Raw genomic sequence first — 23,655 nt, forward strand, 5'->3', positions numbered from 1 at the left:
CTTTTAGTTCGATTTTGAATTTAGGTTCTTCTTCTTCTGTCTTCATTTTTATAACAAAACTTCCATTAAAACTCATTCAAATATAAATATTCAATGTTAAAATATGAATTATTTCAATCACACTTTACTGACACTTTTAATTTTTGAAAATCTTACTCATACAAATATAAATATTGAAATATGTTTAAAATATAAACTATTTCACTCACACTTTACTCACACTTTTATATCCTTTTAATTATCCATTTATTTTACTTATATTTTTATTCGAAATCTGTTAGAATATGAATTATTACTCACACTTTACTCACACTTTTGTAATTAACATATAAATGATTTTAAAATATATGAAATTCATGTAAATAATGTTCATTTATATGAAATTATTAGGAGTAATAGGGATAATAGGGGTTCAAGTCAAAGGTTGAAGGGGAGAGTGTGCTCGACCCTTCGACCTTTGGCCTGAACCCCTATTATCCCTATTACTCCTAGCGATGGTTGAATCAGCTGTAGATCGCGAAATTATGCCTTCAAATAATAATGATTGCAATGTAAAATACACAGAGAGTGGTAATATTATGAAGACTTTCAGGACATATATTTTTGGCCTTTCATGAATTATATCAACAAGCTTTCAGGGAACATATTATATGGTTTCAGTTATCAGCGGTTAAACGATGTCAACAATTAATGTACGGAAGCTGGAGTTCATGGCCAGTGTTGCAACCTGCGTGGATACGTACGTCATACATAAACATAAATAGAAATAACATAAATAAACGAGTCTGGAAGTGACGTATGTGTCTACGTAGGAAAACCTAATATGGTGCGGACATGAGCTCTGATGAGTGCAAAAATATATTTATAGATAATTGTGACGTGTGCGGATACGTCATCACGCATACACAAGCCATGAATTCCAAGCCATGTGTGGAAGAGGGCCTGCACACGTTACTAAAGAGAAAGTAATATAAAAAGGGAGGTTTTAGTAAGCACGGGAGCTCCGGGGAATAATCTTGTATACTTCTTGTAAGAGAGTATCCCTCGCAACATCACCGAGAGATATCATTACCAACGCTAGTTGGAGAACCCAACCCGGATCCACATCACTGGTAGATAAACAGAACCACAACATAAAACGGAATTCAATTTTGCAATGCAGAAAAAAAACCGTCGTCGCTGCATTGCACCGAATATATTACAGCATTATTTCAGATTTTGTAAATTATCTGACAAAAGATTTGTTAAACGAGAGCCAATTGAAAACGATTGATTATAAATAATTCAGTGTATGCTTTCCTTATCGTCGCGTTGCTTTTAATTGCATAATCGGGTATTGCTACTGATCTGATTTTGTATCTACTACTACCAGAATGTATCATACCGATCAGTTGCAGACACGCGCGCAGCGACAATAATTATGTACATAACTGAGGTAGTGTGTGGCGAAGGCCTCTAACTGTGATACGTCACTTTGATGATTTTAGCGAAATTCGTCAGCGCACTTAAATGCATTTATTTAGGGGCACGACCAGTACAACTGCATATGATGTTGATTGTCATCGAATGAGGGTGTGCCACGTTGAAAATAGCCATTACCATCCAAATATACTATCACTCATTCACCTGATGAGGCTTCTATACATATGTAGCCAAAGCTCGTGCGTCAAATAAACAGTTAACCTATATAACTCGTCTCGTTATTATGGGGGCTGATTCGGGCCACGCCGAGATTTTTCGAGCACGAAAAATCGCAAAACAAACTTTATAGCGAGAAAACAAATATTAACGCGAGAAAACAAATATTAACGCGAGAAAACAAATATCAACGCGAGAAAACAAATATTTAGCGCGAGAAAACAAATTATTTTGTTTTCTCACCCGAAATATTTGTTTTCTCGCGCTAATATTTGTTTTGGCGACCCCGCCAAAACAAACTTTTGTTATTCATGCATCCAAACATAACAATCGTTCATGGGTTCAAGTTAGCTCTATATGCTCGGAAAACGCTTTTGATTTAAAAGAATTTCTTTGGGGAAGCCCGAACCCCTGCAGGATTGACTCACGCCTTCGGCGCACAAAACTACTGGCGGCTTATAGCTGGTTCGTGTGAATAACTCAAGAAAAAATAACATGGATTTTATAGATCTGCGTTCTCATCCCTGTAATTTTAGGTATCCGAAAATTCTGAAGTAAATGTTTCCTTATTTCATTACTCGCGCACGCGCTATTGTTGTGATTGTGGTTAGTGTTGCAGAGTCATGGGGTGAGTAACAACTGGCAACATCATATGCGATTAGAGAGGATTTCATGAATAGAATGAATTATCACTTATCATTTGTTGTAACAAGGTTCTACTGTAGACACATTGTATATGATTCCAAGTTTTCTCCTCTGGTGGCAACGAACAAACAATTGAGTCATCCCAAATGTGAGAAGATTCATCCTATGACAGCGCGATTAATTATCAAATATCGAGGCTATAAGTGAAAACCGGTCGATAATTTCCGTCCAAATAAAATCTAAAACGTCGAAGGAATAATTAAGTTTTTAGAGAAGTCGAAATAAAACATTTAAAACGGAACTGGCAATGACAATTGATATTACTCCTCCTGGAACGGACAGCACGTATTATTGATCAATGAAATGCTTCACCCACGAATCAGTAAACAATCCCATCATGATTTATTTATTCGCAGTTTTATTGAATTCAACTAAAACAGGTCATTTGACGGCTGGCTTAACAATCGCCAACGGTTAGCTACATGCTCCGTCTCTACACATTCCGCCGCAACATTGAAAATCAGCAACACACATTGTCATCTTTGATCTACAGCCTATATTTCCAAAAAAAGCAATTCAGTAAGGAATCTCTTAAATGCAATTCGTCAAAATGATTCGTTCATCCGATAAATGACTACAAAGATTAAACTGATAATTCGTCTTTAATCTATATCATTGAGATCCTTTGAAATTGTGACATATTTTCCCAGTTGTTACTTACGCAATGACTCTGTAAATGACGCAGCACTGATCACAATCACAACAATAACAAATATCCAATTCATTACATAAACAAGCATTTCCAACGCCTAGCAGTTGAATTTAAGAATACATGTATATTAGTAATTTTGCATTTTGGGAAATCCCTGATTGTGATAATTCAACAGTCTATAGTTGAAAAGATCTTTTGTAAGATAATGTTGGCCCACCAAGTTGAATATCATGTTGGTTAAAAATAACAACATAGATATAACCCAGTAAATAAGCCCGTAAAGTGCCGCCAACTTCCCTTTGCGATTACCATAATGTGGCTTGAACCACCCCTCCCAATCCGAAATAAACGTGGATTATAGTAAAATGATAACTTTAATAGTATTTAGGTCAGCAACGAATTTCCTTTTTTTTATACAAACAATTCTTTTATTTTAACCATCAAAATTTTACCAAACATACGGTTACCACGCCACGCGCTGTAATCAGCATTATGGGCGTGATTTAGAAAAGAAGTTATAAATAGATTATATGACGGTTAGATGTAGCAATAACTTGGTAAATACAGAGTAGAAAGCGAGAAAGAAAAAGAAAAAAGTACCTGGTACAGTCATAACCTTCTAATTTTCGTTACAACGATCATAATTTTCAGCAATAAATTTAGCTACTTTTGAAATAATTTGGTGGCTGTATAAGATCTCGAGCAGAGAAAATATGTTTGATGGGAGGTATAGATATCAGGGTTACCATATAATAGGAAATTACATTTTCTGCGTTTTGGGAGTGAGCGAAAGTGGGGTCCTACCTGCAGGTGGTCTAGTTCATTAAGGAGATTAGTCAAAGAAGCCCGATGGTCAGGCTGGTTGCAGAAAATAAAGAAATTCGCGATGTTTGGTCGCTTGTTACAAAAATTACAAACGAATTTCAAATAAGTTATGTTATTGACTTAACGGGTACACAGGTTACCACTTTACCCTTATTATCGTTCAGACCCATTCCTAACCAATCTAGATAGAGACTAGGGACATTGACACAATTTAGACTCTCAATTTAGACCTCCGGAATTTCACTAATGATGAAACTGTTTGATTCTGAATAATGCACATTTAAATACCTTATCACTGCGCTTACCTTACAGTCGCTTCTTCCTGCGTATCAACCTTTTGGAATTATAGTATCACGTTTGCCCGAGCCAGAACAGTTGGCGAATGACTAAACATATAGTTCGCATTGATTTTTTCATTTTCATGCAGTTTATATGATACTGACTCGTGAATATTCACACTGATCAGTCCCGTTTAAATTGACTATGTAGTAGACTATTATTTGACAATACCCCTAGCTATTTCCATCTAACGATTAGAACGCTTCATATTTGGCCACCTGATGCAAATAAGATGAGGGTTACTTAAATTTCCGGACGAAAAATCATCATCAAGTATAGAACGACAATACTTAACAAATGCTTTAAACAATATAACATCATTTAAGGCAGAAGGCTTACATTACCCCTAGAAATATAATCTATCGAATATAGAACGCTTCATGTTTAACCACCTGCTGCAGTTAAGATTCGAGTTACCGAAAGTTGTGAGTGAAAAATCATCATCGCGAATAGAAAAGCAAATAAGGTAAAGTATATAATAACGATCCATGCTATTAATATTCCAATCCTTACGCTACGCTACAACGAACAGCTGATTAACTCTCTTCCTTAGGAAAAACGTGATCATAGAAGAGAAAGTGTCATGTTTAATAATTAATTTGAGGAAGAAGAAAACCGAAGAACAAACGGAAAGAACGGTCACAGTTATTAGTTGATTGCTAACTGTTGTTGCCCTTCTGGCTTTGACCAAAAACCTCTGACAACTTCTAAAAGTATCAAAGCATCTCTAAGTTTAATTATCCTTCTTTATTTACGCACAATGTTGCAACTACGACGATGAGAGTTTCTACATTTATCAGAAACGTAGATGCCCCGAGTTCTAACAAACTATATTCGCTTAATATAGCTCCACGAAATATAGAAAAAATGCAAATGCCTAATTTTGAACCAAGATAAACTTACTAATTAAATTTACTAATTAACGTTAACTATGTAATTTCACTGCAAATTGATGATATGCGTAACATTAAACTATTCGGAATATTAAATAAATCATGACCACTCTAATTTAACAAGGAATTACATAATAAATATGAATTCAAGCGATGAGAACGCCTAATGACTACAAGTAATAACAACCACGAATAATGCATAAAAATGCATGGACTGGAAGCAGCAAACAGTTGTGTAACGTTAGGTGTAAGGCATGGATTCGAAATTTGAAGAACAGACAAAATTGTAAAGATGTTGATGGATTTTTTGGGCTCAAGGGGAAAAGTAAGAGTAGTATTGCGTGCACCTTATCCTCGGAGATTATTAAATCATCATCGTCATTCACAGTCATCACACACAGGTTCTAAAGATTCGTGTAATGTAAATGAATTGGTAAAGCGGCGCTCCCAATGCGACACTATTTATTATATTATCTGTTTCTTCAAAACCAATGAATGTATAGGCCTATCAGAATCAAGGGACACTTTGTGATAAACAAATTTGGTACGTTGTGAGGCAAATTTAAAACAGCATAAATAATCATCGTAGTCAATTGATCAGTCAATAATTGGTTTATCCTTTGTCAGCGATATTGAAGTTGGCATTGAGACAATTATTCAAAATCGCGCTACGTTTTTTTATGTGAGCATTTTTTTCATTGATTCTCGGCCTCAACGACGTTTAATCGATACGATCGAAGACATGGCGAACCTCCGTCGATGATATGGCCAACTTTGTTAAAATTCTACGAAATGTTGTTTTTGGCGGGAAAATTCTTAGCTCATGCTCATAGGAATGATCTCGATTGGGAGGCGTTATCTCTACGAGACACACACACACGCACGCACGCACGCACGCACACACACACACACACACACACGCATCGTTTGAATATTTTGTCACGCTATACGCAAATTCATAATACAAAGAAAAAATCTTCTATTGGAAAAATGAAAATTGTATGAAATTTTGCACGTTATTAATTCCTTCACGTACGCACAAGTTCTCATACCAAAAACGGCAATTATGAAAAAAGTCTATTAATTCCTGACACAGAACCAAAAACACTGTTTATTGAAAATGTTAGTTTTTATCTTTGTCAATTGGCGAAAGGCATAAGTATAGGCCTTCTCTAACTAGTTTTATTTTCTTATTGATAATCATATTGGGCGTTGTTGATTAATTTTCGAATTAGTCATTGCATTATGCAGTGAATCTAAATCTATTCATTGTTGACAATAAAATGGACAAAAGGAAAATATTGACAATTATAAGGCATGCTGTAAAAACTATTTCGGAGTACTATCGTTATGTGTTAATCGCTGTTATCTGTCTTAAAATAATGATGACCCACGTGAATAATTGACATTTTGCTGCTATGATAGGACTCGAGAAGAATCACCCGGTATTATAGAAAATGTCGAATAGCCATTGTATGTAGTCAGATTTGTTTAATTTCATTTATGTATTGATTTATGTATACGGGTTATTTGTAAATCAATCGTTGGATGATGACGTCACCATCGTGATCAAGATGGAAGTGACCACCAGATGCTCGATGTACCGGTAAGTCTCTTGACATATCCAGAGTAAAATCTTTGAAATATTTTCTAATTCTATTCTATTGATTATTGTCTTTCAAATCAAATTAAACTAAGCAAATTAGTCTTAAACTCTAGATCACTTAAATCCCTATCCAGATATGGATTCTTGAACGTAAGTTCTAAAACGCTTTTATTTGATTTGAACGTGGAAAGAAAATTGAACGGATAGATATTTGCCACGACTTCCAATGCTAACTTCATGCAAAATCGAAGGATACCACATATCAAATATAATTGGAACCGATTAGTTACGGTGTGGGGATTGAGGAATGGAACTTGGTCCGTTCACAAGTTGGTCCTTCAACTAATGAATATTAACATCATAAGTTCTTTCCGGAATGACTTGAGACTGCAAACGTATATGAAAAAATTAATGGCATTATTCGTCGTGAGCAGAACATCAGCGGTCAAACTTAACAAGTGATATACATGTGGCCGAAACTGTGGTAATGCGTTTGACAAACGAAGTAAACTGATTAGTGTATTAGGTGTATTCAATATGAAAAATGCAATGATGATACAAATTAAATTGCGTATGCATTTTGTGTCTTGTTTTGAAGTACTAATACAAATGGAATTTTTAGATTGATCAGTGAATGTTTTGGCACGTTTGGCGAGTTGAGTGCTGATTACAACTATACTGGTTATTAGACCGATCCACGGTATTATGATGGCACACAGATAACGATACCAAACTCTTAACGTACGGACGATTTTCAACGTATATATTGCTCGGCATTGCTTATGACCGGTTCGCGCATCTTCCAATACCTCGTATAAAACCGAACAAGCGCCTTCTAACGCGAGAAAAAACGATACCATTACGACGATGACAATACGGCGTCGGGTTCGGGTCATTAAAGTTGAAATTCGCATCGGCATCAAAACGGCAATACTTCGTTCGATAGCGAAACACAACAAGACCCAAACCGAGAGAATACTCAGACTGGCGTTCCTCGGCTAATTTGCATACAACAGCAGACGTCGAATAGAACGAATAAATGGCCTCATTTTTATATGAACCGGCAGCTAATTTTTTACATTTTCTAACGTCCTCAACGAATACATTATGACAAAAATTGCGTCTGAACAAGCCATAGGCATGAGGTATTGTACCGTACATTCGGTATTCGGTTAGCTCTTAGTTAGCCAGAAGTTTTACTATACAGACTGAGACTAGATGATTGAATTAAATATTTGAATCAAAATATTGTCACTAGAGTAAATATATATTCCTTATTACACTTTTAGCAGTGATCATATTTTACATATAATTGAAAGTATTACTGTCATCTAATGTTAATAAGGTATATTAGAATCGCGAAATCTAAGTTGTTCAAAACCAACATGAAAATGAGACGAGAAAATACACAATACATATCCGTAAATGATGAATAACGAGAGAAATCCCAGAATTAATTCAGCTGAAAATCAAAAGTTCTATATTGAAATGATTATATTACGACGTTTCGGCAACGCTTCGGCTGATGCTATTAGCCATCATCAGGCCCCCGTCAACATGAAAATATTGATACGTAAATCGAATCCATATCATGAGCATACTAATTATTGTACGAAGAAAATACGACAAATAAGCAGTTCATTAATACTAAAATAATGCTTTAAGTTATCGCACAGTTCATATCGCTCGCAAGCAGCTCGCAAGTTAAAAAGAGTTCATCGCACAATTAAAATATATTACAAGCTCGAGTTTAAGATATTCCAAATCAAAAGTTCATTATTTCTAATATTTTATCGCATAGCACAGTGAAATATATTACAAGTTAAAAAGAGTTATTTAGTTCGAATTAAAAGATAGTATGAATAAAAAGTTCATTAATTTCGTTTATGATATGAATCTATTTAAAGATTTATTTCAACAATAGAGTTCAATGCACAGTTCAAATATATCGCAGTTGTATTGCGGATGAATATATTAGGATAAATATCTTGCTTTCAAATGTTCTTGGAAAATCGCCAAGTGAGGATTTTACCAAGGGATTTTTACCTACAACCATCTAAAATGGGTGAACGGATAAAATGGCCAAGGAAAAAATTTTATCAGATCCAGACACTACACCAGTTTGCTATAAATTACCACACAATTTCAATGCATTTATCTTTGATGATACAAGTCTGTGCCCTAATAGCTTACAAACAAATTACGTACATCGAATCGATGTACGTTTCTTTGCCTAGGCTTGGCATATGATTCATTAACCAACATGTCACATGTGAATTCAAAAATGAAACAGTATCGCTGGCCTGTTTCGCAACTGTGCTGCTCCGAAACAAGAAACACGGTTTACAGGAAAAGCTGTTTCGAAAATTAAGATGTTCATTTCGCAACGAAGTATTATTGTTGTGTGCGATGTAAAGCCCAGATCACACGGTGCTGGGTCCTCTGTACACTAGATCTATTATTAGACCTTGGTCCGAACATGAACCCTAAAACGATTCATTTAAAAGCCCTTTGATCGCTACTGAATCTAACTGAATCGCTACTAATCTAGTTATGTGTATACTTCTTATGTTGACGTTTATTTCTCGTTCTGATTGATTTCATGTCGATAGACAATATCGTGTAAAGAAGGGGGTTGAGAGACGAGTTGATGGGTAGGAAAAGCACCGCCAGCCAGGCCGCCACCTGATTCGGTATTTGAACCCGAAGTACAACGCAAAACTGAACGATTATTATCGGTAGCCAGCAACATAAATTACAAAGATTTATCACCAAACTCCGTCGAGCAAGAACGAGTTCGGTGGGATCAGCCCTACCGGAACCAAACCTGCTTCCAGATACAACTATGTACATCTGCGCATATGTCACCATTATCGTTATCAGTAAAATGGAATTGAGCAAAGCAAAAATGGCAAATGAATATTGCCAGGCATTGATATCAATTGAAAGTAAATTCATAGGGAGACAAATACCGGTTGTACCATAGTAATTGTTTCCAAAATAAGGAAACTGTGATAGTGGTAAGACAGCAACGGAGCATAAGATAATCGAACATACGCAGCAAATGCCGGATACATGATGTGGAGATACAAGTGGGCTTCCAGAAAATGGTTGAACAATATTTGAATATCTTAGGCGTGTAAGGATCAAGAGAAATGACAGAGAGCCCTCGCATGATAGAGTGGCCAAAATCCCAGCGAGACGACACAACGAACTACGAGTCCAGGTTTGCGAATTTAGAAAATAAATTCCTTTATAAACGTAATCCGCCCCCGCAATCAAAAACAAATACACTGCCATCAGGAGGTCGCACACTGCAATATGAATTATCAGGATATCGGATGATTTTCTATGAGATTCAGTCGACAAGAAGCGAATTAGTCGCATTGCAACGACCAGAGCATTGGCGATGAAGCTGAAGGTAGCGTTAACCCAGATAATTGCCCTCAAAACAGTGTTAGCCATTAAATCAAAACATGATGAAAATTGATCTGCTTTCGGGAAGCACTTTTCAACGTTTGGTACCATACAGCAAAATTTGTATGCGTCTGCTGCAAGGAAGTTCAATGCAGTAAGATTTTTCAAAACCGCCTTTCCTACATAAATTATGTCGGAGTTGTTGGTCAAGTCCAGAACGTTAAGAGAGAATAATTCAGAAAAGGCGTATTTTGAAATATAGCTAATTTTGTTGCTGCTGATATTCAACGATTGTAATGCCGGTAAACCTTCAAAAATATTATCACCAAGCAATGTAAGAGAAAGTTGGTGAAGATCAAGAACATTAATAGAATTTAGACCATTGAAGCAACCGGCTTCCAAATATCTCAGCGGATTTCCAATAAAAATCAATTCCTTCAAACTTAACAAACCAGTAAAAACCTGCGCAGGTAATGACGCGATGCGGTTAAAGGACAGATCTAATGTGTGAAGATTATGGAGATGATCAAACGCGTTAGAGATGATACCAGAAAAATTATTACGGGAAATATCAAGGATGCGAAGATAGAAAAAATATGAAAACGTCGACACGTTAAGTAAAATCCGATTGTTGGTTAAAAGTAAGACTCGTGTGGTCGCCGCAAGAATTCCAGTAATATCAAGTAGATAACCATTTTCACAATCTATGGAATGACCTTGGCACTTGCAACGGTTTGGGCACGTGTTGTTACAAAAAGATTCATCATCCGAGTTAAACTGGCAGTTTACGACACCGTTGCATACCTCTGACTGAGGTATACATCGTTTTTCATCACCGCATCTAAACATCCCTGGACATGAAAGCTCTTCACATCTTAATTCATCTTCTGAATGGGGGCAATCAGGCTGTCCATCACAGACCTGTCTTACCGGTATACAATACGACGATGGGCATTTAACAGTACTGACCGGACATTCGAATTCTTCACAACCCAATACATGTTCAAGGTTTCTACATACCGGATGCCCATCATGTATCTTTTCTAGAATACACCTGTGACGTCTAGAATAACAGCGAGGAGAATCAGAAGAGCATCTTTGTTCGTCAACTTCCTTGCAATGGTCAGCGAAATCTGTCGCGCAGTCGGATTCATTGCACCGAATCAAAGGATTCACCGAAACGTTAGCTGTTACTAATTCGTCTTCTTCTATGACTCCACTGCAATCCACAACACCATCCTGATATAATAACGTACTGATACAGTCACCGTTTGCACACAAAAAACCGTTACATTCCTTTGAAGAGCAATCGATCTCATCTGACTTATCTTTACAATCTACCAGCCCATCACATCGTATATATTCACCGATACATTGTCCATTGTAGCACCGAAATTGTCCCGAAGAGCATGAAGGGTGATAGCAAAATGTCACATCGGATCCGTCTTCGCAATCTTCCACAAAATCACAGAAATTACTGACTGATATATTTCGTCCATCTGCACACTGGAACTGGCTCTGAAAATTTGAACTTGAACAACTGAGTTCATCCTCCCCGTTTTGGCAGTCTTTCTTTCCATCACAAACACGATGATCACTGATACATCGTTCATCGTTGCATTCGAATTGCCAGGGCAAATAACATCCACTTGCTCGTGACAAATCACTATTTCTAACGTTATATGAGCATAAAACGGAATGCACAATATCAGTATCATTATTGAAGGGAGTCATCGTCCATTTCACAGATTTGATATATGATATGTCATCCCTTATTATTATTGGTTTTATTGCCAAATCCATACCACGAGCACCTTTAACCAGTATAGCACCATATTCGTGCCGATAGTCCAAGTTTTGAATCATTGTATGAACATCAACATCAGAGGCTATCATTACACCGATTTCGCCACCGATATCAATGCACATTTTCTTGGCATTCTGCAAATCTAAACGGAACTTAGATTTCCAAGCTGTTAATAACTGATAGCATTGCCCTGTTATATCAATCCACCCTTTCGTACACGACGCTGTTGAACGTGAAATATTGTTCAAAATATGAGCTGAATTTTCGATAGTTATGTTCGCCAGATTTGAAGGATCATGGTCTACTATTGAGCTGTTGAAACTCTTCGTTCTTCTTTCCGCTTCACAGATGAAACTTGCATATGTTTGAATTATTTGACAAGGGAAACGAACCCAGTTGGCTGAACCACGTGGATTACTCAATACCATTGCTACGCACGGTATATCAACATCATTTATCGGTTGTTTTCTAAGCGGAGATACTAGGCCCTGAATAACTTCCGATATCGTTTCGTTAATTCCAGGTTTATACCATTCCGTATAGCTTAATGGTTTCCCATCCGTCCATTTGTAATAACCTCCATTTACCTTAAATACGAGGAATATGAACCATATCATTTCTAACATTCATTGGTAATTACCTAAAACGAACGAATGTCCAATTTAATTCGAACTTACCTGCCATTTTAATCCAATCATCAAAATAAGTGCCTCTTGCGAATATGCCTTCAAAAGTAGCTTTGTAGAGAAGAGCTTTTTCACAGCCAACATTTCATGTTGTGAGCTAATGCTGAGCAGATGCCCTCCATATTTCCTTGCACAGTATAATTCAGCTTTCTCCCAATTCAGGGGTTTATTCTTGATGTATTTCACGCATGAAATTCTTAAATCCTGGAACTCTGTTGGGCAGCCATGGGGATCAGGTAGTTGGTTCATTGATGGCGGGTTCTGCAAAATGTATTGTATCTTAAACATCGGGGGATTAGTTGTTATTTCGAAATGCAATCTAATGTCGGACAAACTATAAAATATCATCCCATTTTCGCAAATTTCCTTTAAATGTATGACCTGGCTACCGCCGACAATCACTCCATTTCGATGAAATTCATTCATGTATTCCACATACATGAGTGGTTGCTTTTCCCAGAACGCTCCTCTTTTGCACGGAATCACCTCAATATATTTCACCAAGAAACGATAATAATTCATTTTTTCCCTCGGTATCGGGTCACCAAAGATGTACCGAGAGTGCTTGCCTAAATGACCGACCAATCCAGGAAAATTCGGTGACTGCACAATTCCGCAATTGTGTTTATAGCCCATGAGAAAGTCGATTTTTTTCAACGTAAAACATGTACGTCGAAGTATAACAATCAATTCTATCAAAAAGAAGAGATGAATATTAGTTAATAAAACTGTGTGTGATACAAAGCCATTTTCCAGGAATTTTTTTATTAAACGAACAAATCTCTCACATCTCACAGCCGCTATATAATTAGGAGCACACGATTCAAGTTCATATTCGTGTGTTGACAATATGTGTATGTTTTTTATCGTCAAGTATCGATTTTGCGGTACAATCTCGAGACAATATGACGTCATATTTATCCAAACTTCCCCTTTCTGTAGAACATAGCTGTCGCACTCGGTGTAATGATATTTGAGTTTCCCAGAAAATACATTGCGATATTGGTTATAAGAGTAAGCCAATATGATAAATGGCCCACCAGACGTAATCAAGCTGAGGACAGTTCGCCCGAAGTGTCGACGTCCATTTGAGTTGGTGCCGGGGCAATACGGGCCATAGCGTCTAGCCGTAAAATTGCGTCCATCATATATATAAAATGCAGCTCGCTCACAATTCTCTGATAAAACTTTCATACTTAGTTGTTCGTCGCTGATGGAAACTTTCTTGAGCCTTAATATTTGAACACTCACGTGGAATATGTCCGACTTTTTTGACTTCCGGATGAAGGGGTTAGACTTCATACCACCTAACTATAAAAAAACAGTTATGAAAAAATAACATTGAATCGGAATTTATGGAAGCGTCCTGGTGACATCATTTTGTGAAAAAAGATAATTTCTAGGTTTATCACAAGTCGAAATAAAGTAGTTTTTCAATTAAGATTTGATTTCGAGGTTTAATCCGAGAACCGGCGAACTCGGGATAAACTTGGAAAATTCCCTCAAGACGCTCCCGTAGAAATTGATATTTCAATTCAATAATACATTACATAATATTACATTTAGATAGATTGCTCACCGATCGTTCGTGGACGGCTACGTCTGATTTAGAAAGCGTTTTCAATTCATGATATATTTTCATATTCCTTTCGATAGCGTCTTTCTTCGTTGAAATACAAAGTATGACGAGAAATCCTTCTGATTTTACACTTAGCGATTCTAAGTAGTTGGGACTGAGTAATATATCTGTTCCCACAATATTTATGCCTTCGAGTTTGTACACGCCAATGGCGTCACCGGACTTGATGAGATCGCGTGTCCAGTTGAAAACAACGAACTGTAGTATGTCAGCTTTGATAGCCCAGCAATATAATTGTTTTGACTGAGTTATGACGTGTGGTCTATCACCGGGAATGAGCACTCCTGATGTACTGTTATGGATCGTATTCAAAGGATTAGAAATGTTCCAATCTGAAATTTTGTACATCTGAATTGACAATATTGAACTTATCTTTCGTATATAAGTCCGTCTTGTAACTCTTATGACAGCTTTGTTTGTTTTAGAGTAGAACGATGAAGGCGGATGTCCGGTTTGTTCTCGTATGATGCCAATGTTGTCATCGGAGTCGAAAGATCCATCGTAAATTTCAATGTTTGTCGGTGGATCGGAGTAACGAGTATTGATATCTGTTTCACTGAAAGTCAAGTTCATGGCAAAACCAGCAGGCATTCCAATCCATTCGATGAGAAACTGGCACTTACTTAAAATGAGATTTATCATAAATTTATATCCCATCGTTGTCTGTAACTTTTTTATTCTTTTACATCCGTGAAATATTGTCTTTAGGTGATTTCCTTTTAAATGGTATAACATATAAACACGACTCCCTCGTATGCCGATAGCTTCGCTATTCATTAGCAAGGAAAACGAATGTTCACGGTGGAATTCGTGCATGCCTCCGCCACAAAGTCTATGTTTAACTTCGTTTCTGTGAATGTAGTGATCTCTACAGAATAAAGAAAGCTCGATGTCGTAGTATACTTGCACGTGAAAGGTGCCGGGTATAGAGCTGTTGACGAACCAACGACATTGAACACGTCGATTTAACGAAGGATAGTCCGGTGAAATGATGTAGCCAGACGTGGAATCGACGGGGTACCACGTGTTGTTACACGACGAGCTGACCGCAACAGACGATTCATCGTCGATCTGATTGGCTTGCGAGATACAGCTATGACGGACGATTAGTAGCGCTATATACAGCGATCTCAGTCTATCCATGCCCGCCGAACGGTACTGAAACATTAACGTATGACCAAACTCTTGGAAATGTCATTAACTTCAGTTTCGTCTGTCTAAATTGCGCTTCGCGAATACAGGAAATTAATTACTATATTTAGATACATAAAACCAAAACTTTTTTAAATCATTGATTTTGTTTGGCAAATAGAAAAGAATATATCTACTTCTTTTTGTTATGTTGATTCTGATTAAAACGTCAATTTTCGTAGGGGAAGTTTTTTAACCAATATTGACTATGTCGTAACTTGAATGTACATTATTATTCATTATACGTATACTGTTGATAGAAATTCAACGGTTTATTAACTGATTCTAAGCAAATAGAGACTAATGCACCGATTTGAATCATACTTTGAAGTTGAAGAAATTTGGTCAAACCACTACATACAAAATTTAAAAGATTAAAAACCAATTTTATTTTTCAAGAATTAAAATCAAAATACATGACGTTTCGAACTCTCACTAGTGTTCATCGTCAGGTGGGACGTTGACCTTCGGCAATGTTCATCTCGATGAGTCTTTGCGCTGTAATGGCTCAACTCCAGAACAGGTAAAAAGTAGATCTGTGGGTCCAACATTTTCACTGAGATAAGTGTTAATATACTCGCCGCAGATCAATAGAAGGAGGCACGTGAAGTAATTTTCCGAAGTCGACAATCGGCAATGGGCAATCAGAAACCTAGTAGTCGACCATTTCTAGATTCGACAATCGGCAATAAGATGATATAGATACTGTGATTGTGAGGGTGAAATAGATACTGTGATTGTTAGGGTGAAATAGATGCTGTGATTGTGAGGGTGAAATAGATGCTGTAATTGTGAGGGTGATATAGGTGCTGTGATTGTGAGGGTTATATAGATGCTGTGGTTGTGAGGGTTATATAGATGCTGTGGTTGTGAGGGTGATATCGATGCTGTAATTGTGAGGGTGATATAGATGCTGTGATTGTGAGGGTGAAATAGGTGCTTTGATTGTGATTGTGGGAACGACAATTTGGTTTCTGATTGCCGATTGCTGATTGCCGATTGTCGACGTGAAAACTGGTCGACTATCAGGTTTTTGACGGCAATTTGAAACCGAACCACTCACCTCATTTAAGAAAACGAGGTGAAAGAAATGCTCCACGATGGAACTATATTGACCTATTCTGGAGTTGAACCGAACTGATGAATGCGCGTATTTATGTATTCTTGGTTGTCAATTTAATAATTAGAGATGAGAGTTTTTACGAGTCACAATTGTTGTAATATCGGTTTACATTACGTGTGAATCGTCGATTACATTGCCTACATTGATTACATTGCGAAAACATTACAACACCAGACATTACGATTAAGTTCCATTTTACGATTAAGTTCCATTTTCCAGGTTTCAGCTTTTCAGAATTATCACTTATATACCGAAAATGGCCATTGCTTTGACGGACGTCGATTCCTTAGAGTATGGCACATTTCCTCGCAGTGAACAACTGGAAGCAAATGTATTTCAAACGACTTTCGAGGAGATGAGCTGAATAGGTCATAGCACCCAGAAGTAATTTCACATTTTCATATGTTTTTGTATGGTAGCTGATTCGGGCCATACTAAAAAATTTTTCTGTACGGCTAGAGCAACGATAAAAAAATTTTTTCACAGTGACCCTTTTTTGGTTTTCTCGCGCGACAATTCAAAACCAAACGTTTTGAATTGTCGCGCGAGAAAACCTAAAGTTTTGAATTCACGCGCGAGAAAACCAAAAAAGGGCTGTGAAAATTTTTTTTATCGTACAGAAAAGTTTTTTAGTATGGCCCGAATCAGCCACCATATTTTTGAGCTCATCGATTTTGGGGTAAATTATACGCCATTTTACACGCGCTAGATCAGAAATAAATTGAGAATACGCACAGTGATGTTTGTCTATCCAAAGGGAACCATGGCGGTAAAAATGCGTCCTGGGACAATAGATTGTTTTTTTCTTACAGAAAATTCATTTCCCATTAGTAATTTATTTCGCCGACTTTTCGGTGCCTTTTTTCAATAGAAATTAATAAAAGAGGGCTTTTTACGAAAAATCGGATAACTTTCCATGTATTTTTTTTTTCTTGCAGGAAATATTTTCTTGTAAGTAATATATCAGAACGTATGAACTATAAAAAAAAAACCTTTTGACAAACACAAAATATTTTTTCGTAACTCATCAATTTGTCAGACACAACTGATCTTAGAAATGTCTCCCATCAATTCGTTAAACAGATATGGACTTATTCTGTAGAAATAAAAGCTGATTATAGCCTGCGAAGAAGTCTATTCAATTAACATGCCGTAAATACCTCTAATAAACAGTATTTTACAGAGTAAGATATTTTGAAACATTCTTATTTAGCGTGCACGTACTAAAATTCACTAACAGATACTTAATCTTCGCACCGCTGAATTGATTAACTATATTCAGATGTATGCATAAAAACAAAACTTTTTGAATCATTGATCTATGTTTAATAAATAACTATGATAGAATATAGCTTCTTTTTTAGATATTGATTAGATTGAAACGGTCAATTTTCGTAGGGCAAGTTTATTTTAACCAATATACCTCGTCGTGGCTTTGATTTATTATATATCTAAATTACATGTGTGCAGTTTATAGAAATCATCAGTTAATAAACTGGTTCTAATTGAAAATAAAATGCAAATTTGATCATATATATATTTCAGGTTTCTGATCATATATTATATCGCAACGATAGTATGTAAGAAATCAAAGCCGGGTGATAAAGACCCGATTATTCTCAAAGAACATATTCGAGCACGAATATTGAAACAAAAGCTACATGAAAACAAAATATGCGACAATTTTGCTGTGGCTGGTATTATATTCAATAGTATTGAAAATGTAATGTTTGAGGTTGGAATATTCATCCCAAAATTCCAAATCAAATTTAATTCGCGAGAAATGTCGTCAAGAAAACAGTCGAACATCTTTGCAAATCAGGATTTCTATATTCGGGAGTTCATGCATCAAATACATAACAGATGAACGTCTGAATCGGGAGAATGCTGAAATACACTGTCGAGAGAAGTACGCGGGACATCTGCTCAGCATCAACTCAAACGATGAAATGATTGGTATAAAAATATTATTCGCTACAGCATTTCTGAAAGAAGCTTATTCACAGAAGGAGTTACTAATGATGATAGGACTGAAATTTAAGGTATATAACCTATGTTCTTTTTTGAATACGTGTACTGTTCAAAGAATGAGCCATTGGATGCAATACAGCCGTCAAATACTGATATATATCATTCTATTTTGTTTTTAGTTGAACACTGCTAATTATACGTGGACTGATGGAAAACCATTGAGCTACACAGAGTGGTATAAACCTACTATTAACGAAACGATACCAGAAGTAATTCAACTAAATAATCCACGAGGATCAGCAAACTGGGTTCGATTCCCGTGTCAAATCGTTGAGACGCACACAAGTTTTATTTGTGAAAGGGATATCATGCATGGCAATAATTCAATTGCAAATGGCTTTGACAACGATTCAACCAATGATGATATTCCTTCATTGATAGACAATGCCATCTACTCACCTCGTACGTTTCGTTGGATAAGCATAGTTAGACAATGTTGTTGATATACACATTTCATACATACTAGGGGCCAAATAAAAAATGTTGAACGTTATCCCTCATTAAACGATTGGAAAGGGCAAATTTACCTTCGGATGGAGGTCGTTTATGTAACGTCATAGTTTGTTTACCAACTTGCGACACATAAAAACAAATGATTGTGATCTATAAACTTCGAGGGTCAGTCATGTAAATCATCTTATTGTGTTTACCACCTAGTAGGGCGTAGTCAAGATGAAACACAACATGCCAAATCAACGAATTGATAATCACTTTTTCATACATTATACAGAGGCCCGTTCCACATTCATTGTTCAAACTTTGAAGACCAGTCTTAGGCCATCATCGTTCAAAAGCTTATCTTACTACTTAAAACTAGTCATAAGATCTAAGACGTTTTTTGTAATTAAGTCAAAACTGTATAACTGGATCCGGGAGGTAAACTGCCCAAACATGTTTCTATGTTTGGGATTTCATTTATTTTCAAAATAACATGTAAAAGGTATGGTGACTGATTCGGACCATACCAAAAACTTTTTCTGTGCGGCTAGAGGAACGAATAAAAAAGTTTTTCATATTGGCCCATTTTTGGTTTTCTTTCACGAAAATGCAAAACTTATGGTTTTTTCGCGCGAGAATTCAAAAAGTTTGGTTTTCTCGGACGAGAATTCAAAAATTTAGTCGAATCTCAGTACGATTCGGATGTATTGTTGATCATAGTGATAGCAATAATAGTTATGATAATAATAAGTTGCAAATATATATTACGAACATGTACAATCAAAATATATCTATGACCATAAACATATAAGGCGAAATACGTACTCATACATCTATGCCTTGTTTTTAAAGATACAATTACCACACTATTCTACCTAGATAGTATTAATTAACATACATAATCTGTGCGTGTAGCAGCGCACTCGGGGTAGTGTGGCTGGGTTTCGAACCGGGGTCAGTCTCCGAATTCCTTCCGGGGAGGGTGATTTTGAAAAGGTGAAGCTTACTATGTTAACACTAACGATTCCCCTCCACACAGAAAGCTCCGTGTATTACAATATATATGATGATCCGAATGCGGTAAATGAAAAACTACAGAAATGGGCTACGGTTTATACCGTCGTTTAGACGCAATAGAACATCTCTAAATGTATCTCAAAATACATTTAAATTAAACTGCAAACTGCTCTGCATGAAATTACAAGTTATAATCACGCCTCACCTTGAATTAGCCGCAGGCAGACATGAGATATTTGGGGAATTATTTCATACTCTTTAATATAAAATAGAAATGTTTGCAAAGTACTGCACACAGAAACTACTCACGCATTTTATTTCGAGAATTCAATTATATTGTATCAACGACGGATTTGAAAGGTTTATTAATTTTGTCCATTCGTCTCCACGGTATCATCGTTCAGTTCTCTCGGTCGTGCTCGATATGGAGCAGCGAATGAGAGCGCTGTTTATAGCGTTACTGATCGTCTGGCAAGTTCACGTCGCTCGCGCTGATCGGACATACTCGGTTGGAGATTCGCCTATAGCAGCAAGTGTATCTTGTAACAACACGTGGTACCCACTCGATTGTACGTCTGGTTACATCGTTACACCGAATTATCCTGAGTTATTGCGCGGCGTTGAATGTTATTGGTTCCTTAACAGCTCCATTCCAGGTACATTTCACATTCAAGCATACCACTCAATCGAACCGTCAATATTCTGCAAGGATGACTACCTTTTCATCGATCAGTCGGATTCGATAATTTGCGGTGATGGGGAATATGAAACCCGCCAAAAAGATTTTATCTCATTTATGTTCAAGAGTGACGTCAATGGTGCACAAGGTAGTCGGGTTTTTATGATATATCGCTTTGAAAGAGGCCAAATGAAAATGAAGCACACCTGTCGAAAATCTAAGAAAACATTGAATGAAATGCAGACACAGACAGGTCACAGATTTCAAGTGTACTCTCACTTCAAAAAGTGTCAACTGTTTGTGGAATGGGATGTGATTCCAAATGGTTTTGCTATGAGCATAACTTTTATCAAGTTAAGCCTAAAGCATGCTCCTCCAGACACGACTCTGGAAATTCGCGATGGACCAAACACCAAAACTAAACCAATTGCACTCATACGACAACAAACCGGACATCCCCCTCTATCAGTCTACACTCAAACAAACCAAGCCCTCATATCAATACCACGTGCAATGTTACAGTCAGATATTCTAGTTCAGGTGTACAAGATATCGGACTGGGACGTATATAATCCATTGCTTCGGATCTATTATAACGAATCGGGAGTGCTCATTCCTAAGGACAAAAGTTTATATGTAACAACTCAATCAAAATATTTACACTGCTGGTCTATCACGGTGGAGGTGTTGCAGTACGTCGTCTTCAACTGGACGCGTGATCTCGTTTCATACGGTGACGTCATTGGCGTGTATAAACTAGAAGGGTTACAAGTTGTGGGAACAGATATCTTATTTGGCTACAACTACCTGAAATCGCTGAGTATGAAATCCGACAGCTTTATCGTAGTACTATGTGTTTTGATGAAATTAGATCGCAGAGATTCAAATGTAGAAATACATTTTCAAAAGGAAACTCTTTCGATGGCAGATTTACACGTAAAAGTAGAACCGGTAGGTATTAACGCTAATAATGAGAGCGTATGTGAAGGAAACGTGAACGATACTTGTAAATAAATTGTGTTGATAATTTCAGATACGTGCTATACAATTAACGCGGATCGGGCCGTTCACTTATATGCCAGCATGGAAGAAAGAAATGCCGTTCGCTTATCACATCGTCAACTATCAGTTTAGGTGGAAAGTCGATATATACGAAGGAAATGATTTTGAACTAGCGGTGTCATCAGTGACGTGTGAGCGAGCTGGATTTTACATATGGCGGTAATTTCACAGCCAGACGCTATGGACCGTATTGTCCTAATTCGCGTCAATACGAGCGTTACGTCGTTAGCCAGGTCACTTCAGGTGGGCCGGTTATTGTAGTTGCATACACATACTCAACCGGAGATCCTTATGTAGGAAAAAGTTCACGTCTATTGTGTAGCCCGACTAATTGTGATGGTTACGTGTTACGGCACAGTGAACATCAAATCAACATAACGTCTCGCTGTCTCGTGATAACACCAGCCAACCGGCGACTTCCATTGAAGACAATACATATTTTATCGAAACGTCAGTATGAAATTGGACGATGTTTTCGTAAACGTTTCCAAACATGTGATATATATCTGAGAGTGCAGAATCAGTTTCTCAATAACGGTTTGGTATTGAACACTGTGGAAATGCGACAGGATACATCATTCAGATTACAACCATTAATTGCTGAACTACGAAATAAATGCGAAAGATTAAAGGAACCGGACACTGGGTCACATACAGACTTATTGTTCTTAGACAAATGTGGAATTTTCCAATCACCATCCTTCCCAGGACATCCCATATCGATGTATCAAGCGAGAACGGCAAAGACCTACAGTTTTTATAACCCTTTCGACGGTAGAAATTCGGCCATATATTTCAAGTTTCTGATCAAATATATTGCAAAGGTAGCGTGTGAGAAATCATATCCGGAAGATACAGATCCGATTATTGTGAAAGAACATATCAATGATGAACGGTTATCAAAACAGAAATTACACGAAAACAAGATATGCGGCAATTTTGCAGTGGCTGGTGTTACATTCAATAGTATCCAACTACCTTGCGTTCGAGGTAGGAAAATACATCCATAAATTTCAAATTCAATTCAATTCGCATACAGTTTTGCGGATGAAACGGTCGATTGACGTTTGCAAATCAGGATTTCTATACTCGGGATTTTCATGCATCAAATATATATAACAGATGAACGTCAGAATTGGGAGAATGCTGAAATACACTGTCGAGAGGAGTACGCGGGACATCTGCTCAGCATCAACTCAAACGATGAAATGAATGCTATAAAAAGATTATTCGCTACAGCATTTCTAAGAGAAGCTTATTCACAAGAGTTGATAATGATGATAGGACTGAAACTTCAGGTATATAAGGATAAGTTTTCTATTGCTTTTCAAAGAATGAGCCATTGGACACAATATGACCGTCAACAAGTAATATTTTTTGTTCCCTTTTGTTTGTTAGTTGAACGCCGGTTACTATACGTGGACTGATGGAAAACCATTAAGCTACACGGAGTGGTATAAACCTACTAATAACGAAACGATACCAGAAGTAATTCGAGGTCTGCTATCTCCTTCGAGAAAGCAACCGATGAATGACGTCGGTATGCCGTGTACAGCGATGATACTGAATAACCCACGTGGATCAGCAAACTGGGTTCGATTCCCCTGTCAAATCGTGGAAACACACACGAGTTTCATTTGTGAAACAGGTATTTTGCGTGGCGATAATTCGACTGCAAATGACGTTCGAACAAATTCAACCGATGATGATTTCCCTTCAACGATAGGCAATTCCATCGACTCACCCTGTTTATTTGGTTGGATATGCATGGCTAGACAATGTTACCAAATAATGGATATCAGCCGAGCAAGCAAAATGTGTAATATGATTCGGAGTAAAATCGGTTCAGTAACATCGTTTAGTGAATTTGAAATTAAGATTTTAATAGATACATTTCAATATCGGTA

Source organism: Tubulanus polymorphus, chromosome 3 (assembly GCF_964204645.1).
Source record: "Tubulanus polymorphus chromosome 3, tnTubPoly1.2, whole genome shotgun sequence".
Lineage (NCBI taxonomy): Eukaryota > Metazoa > Nemertea > Palaeonemertea > Tubulaniformes > Tubulanidae > Tubulanus > Tubulanus polymorphus.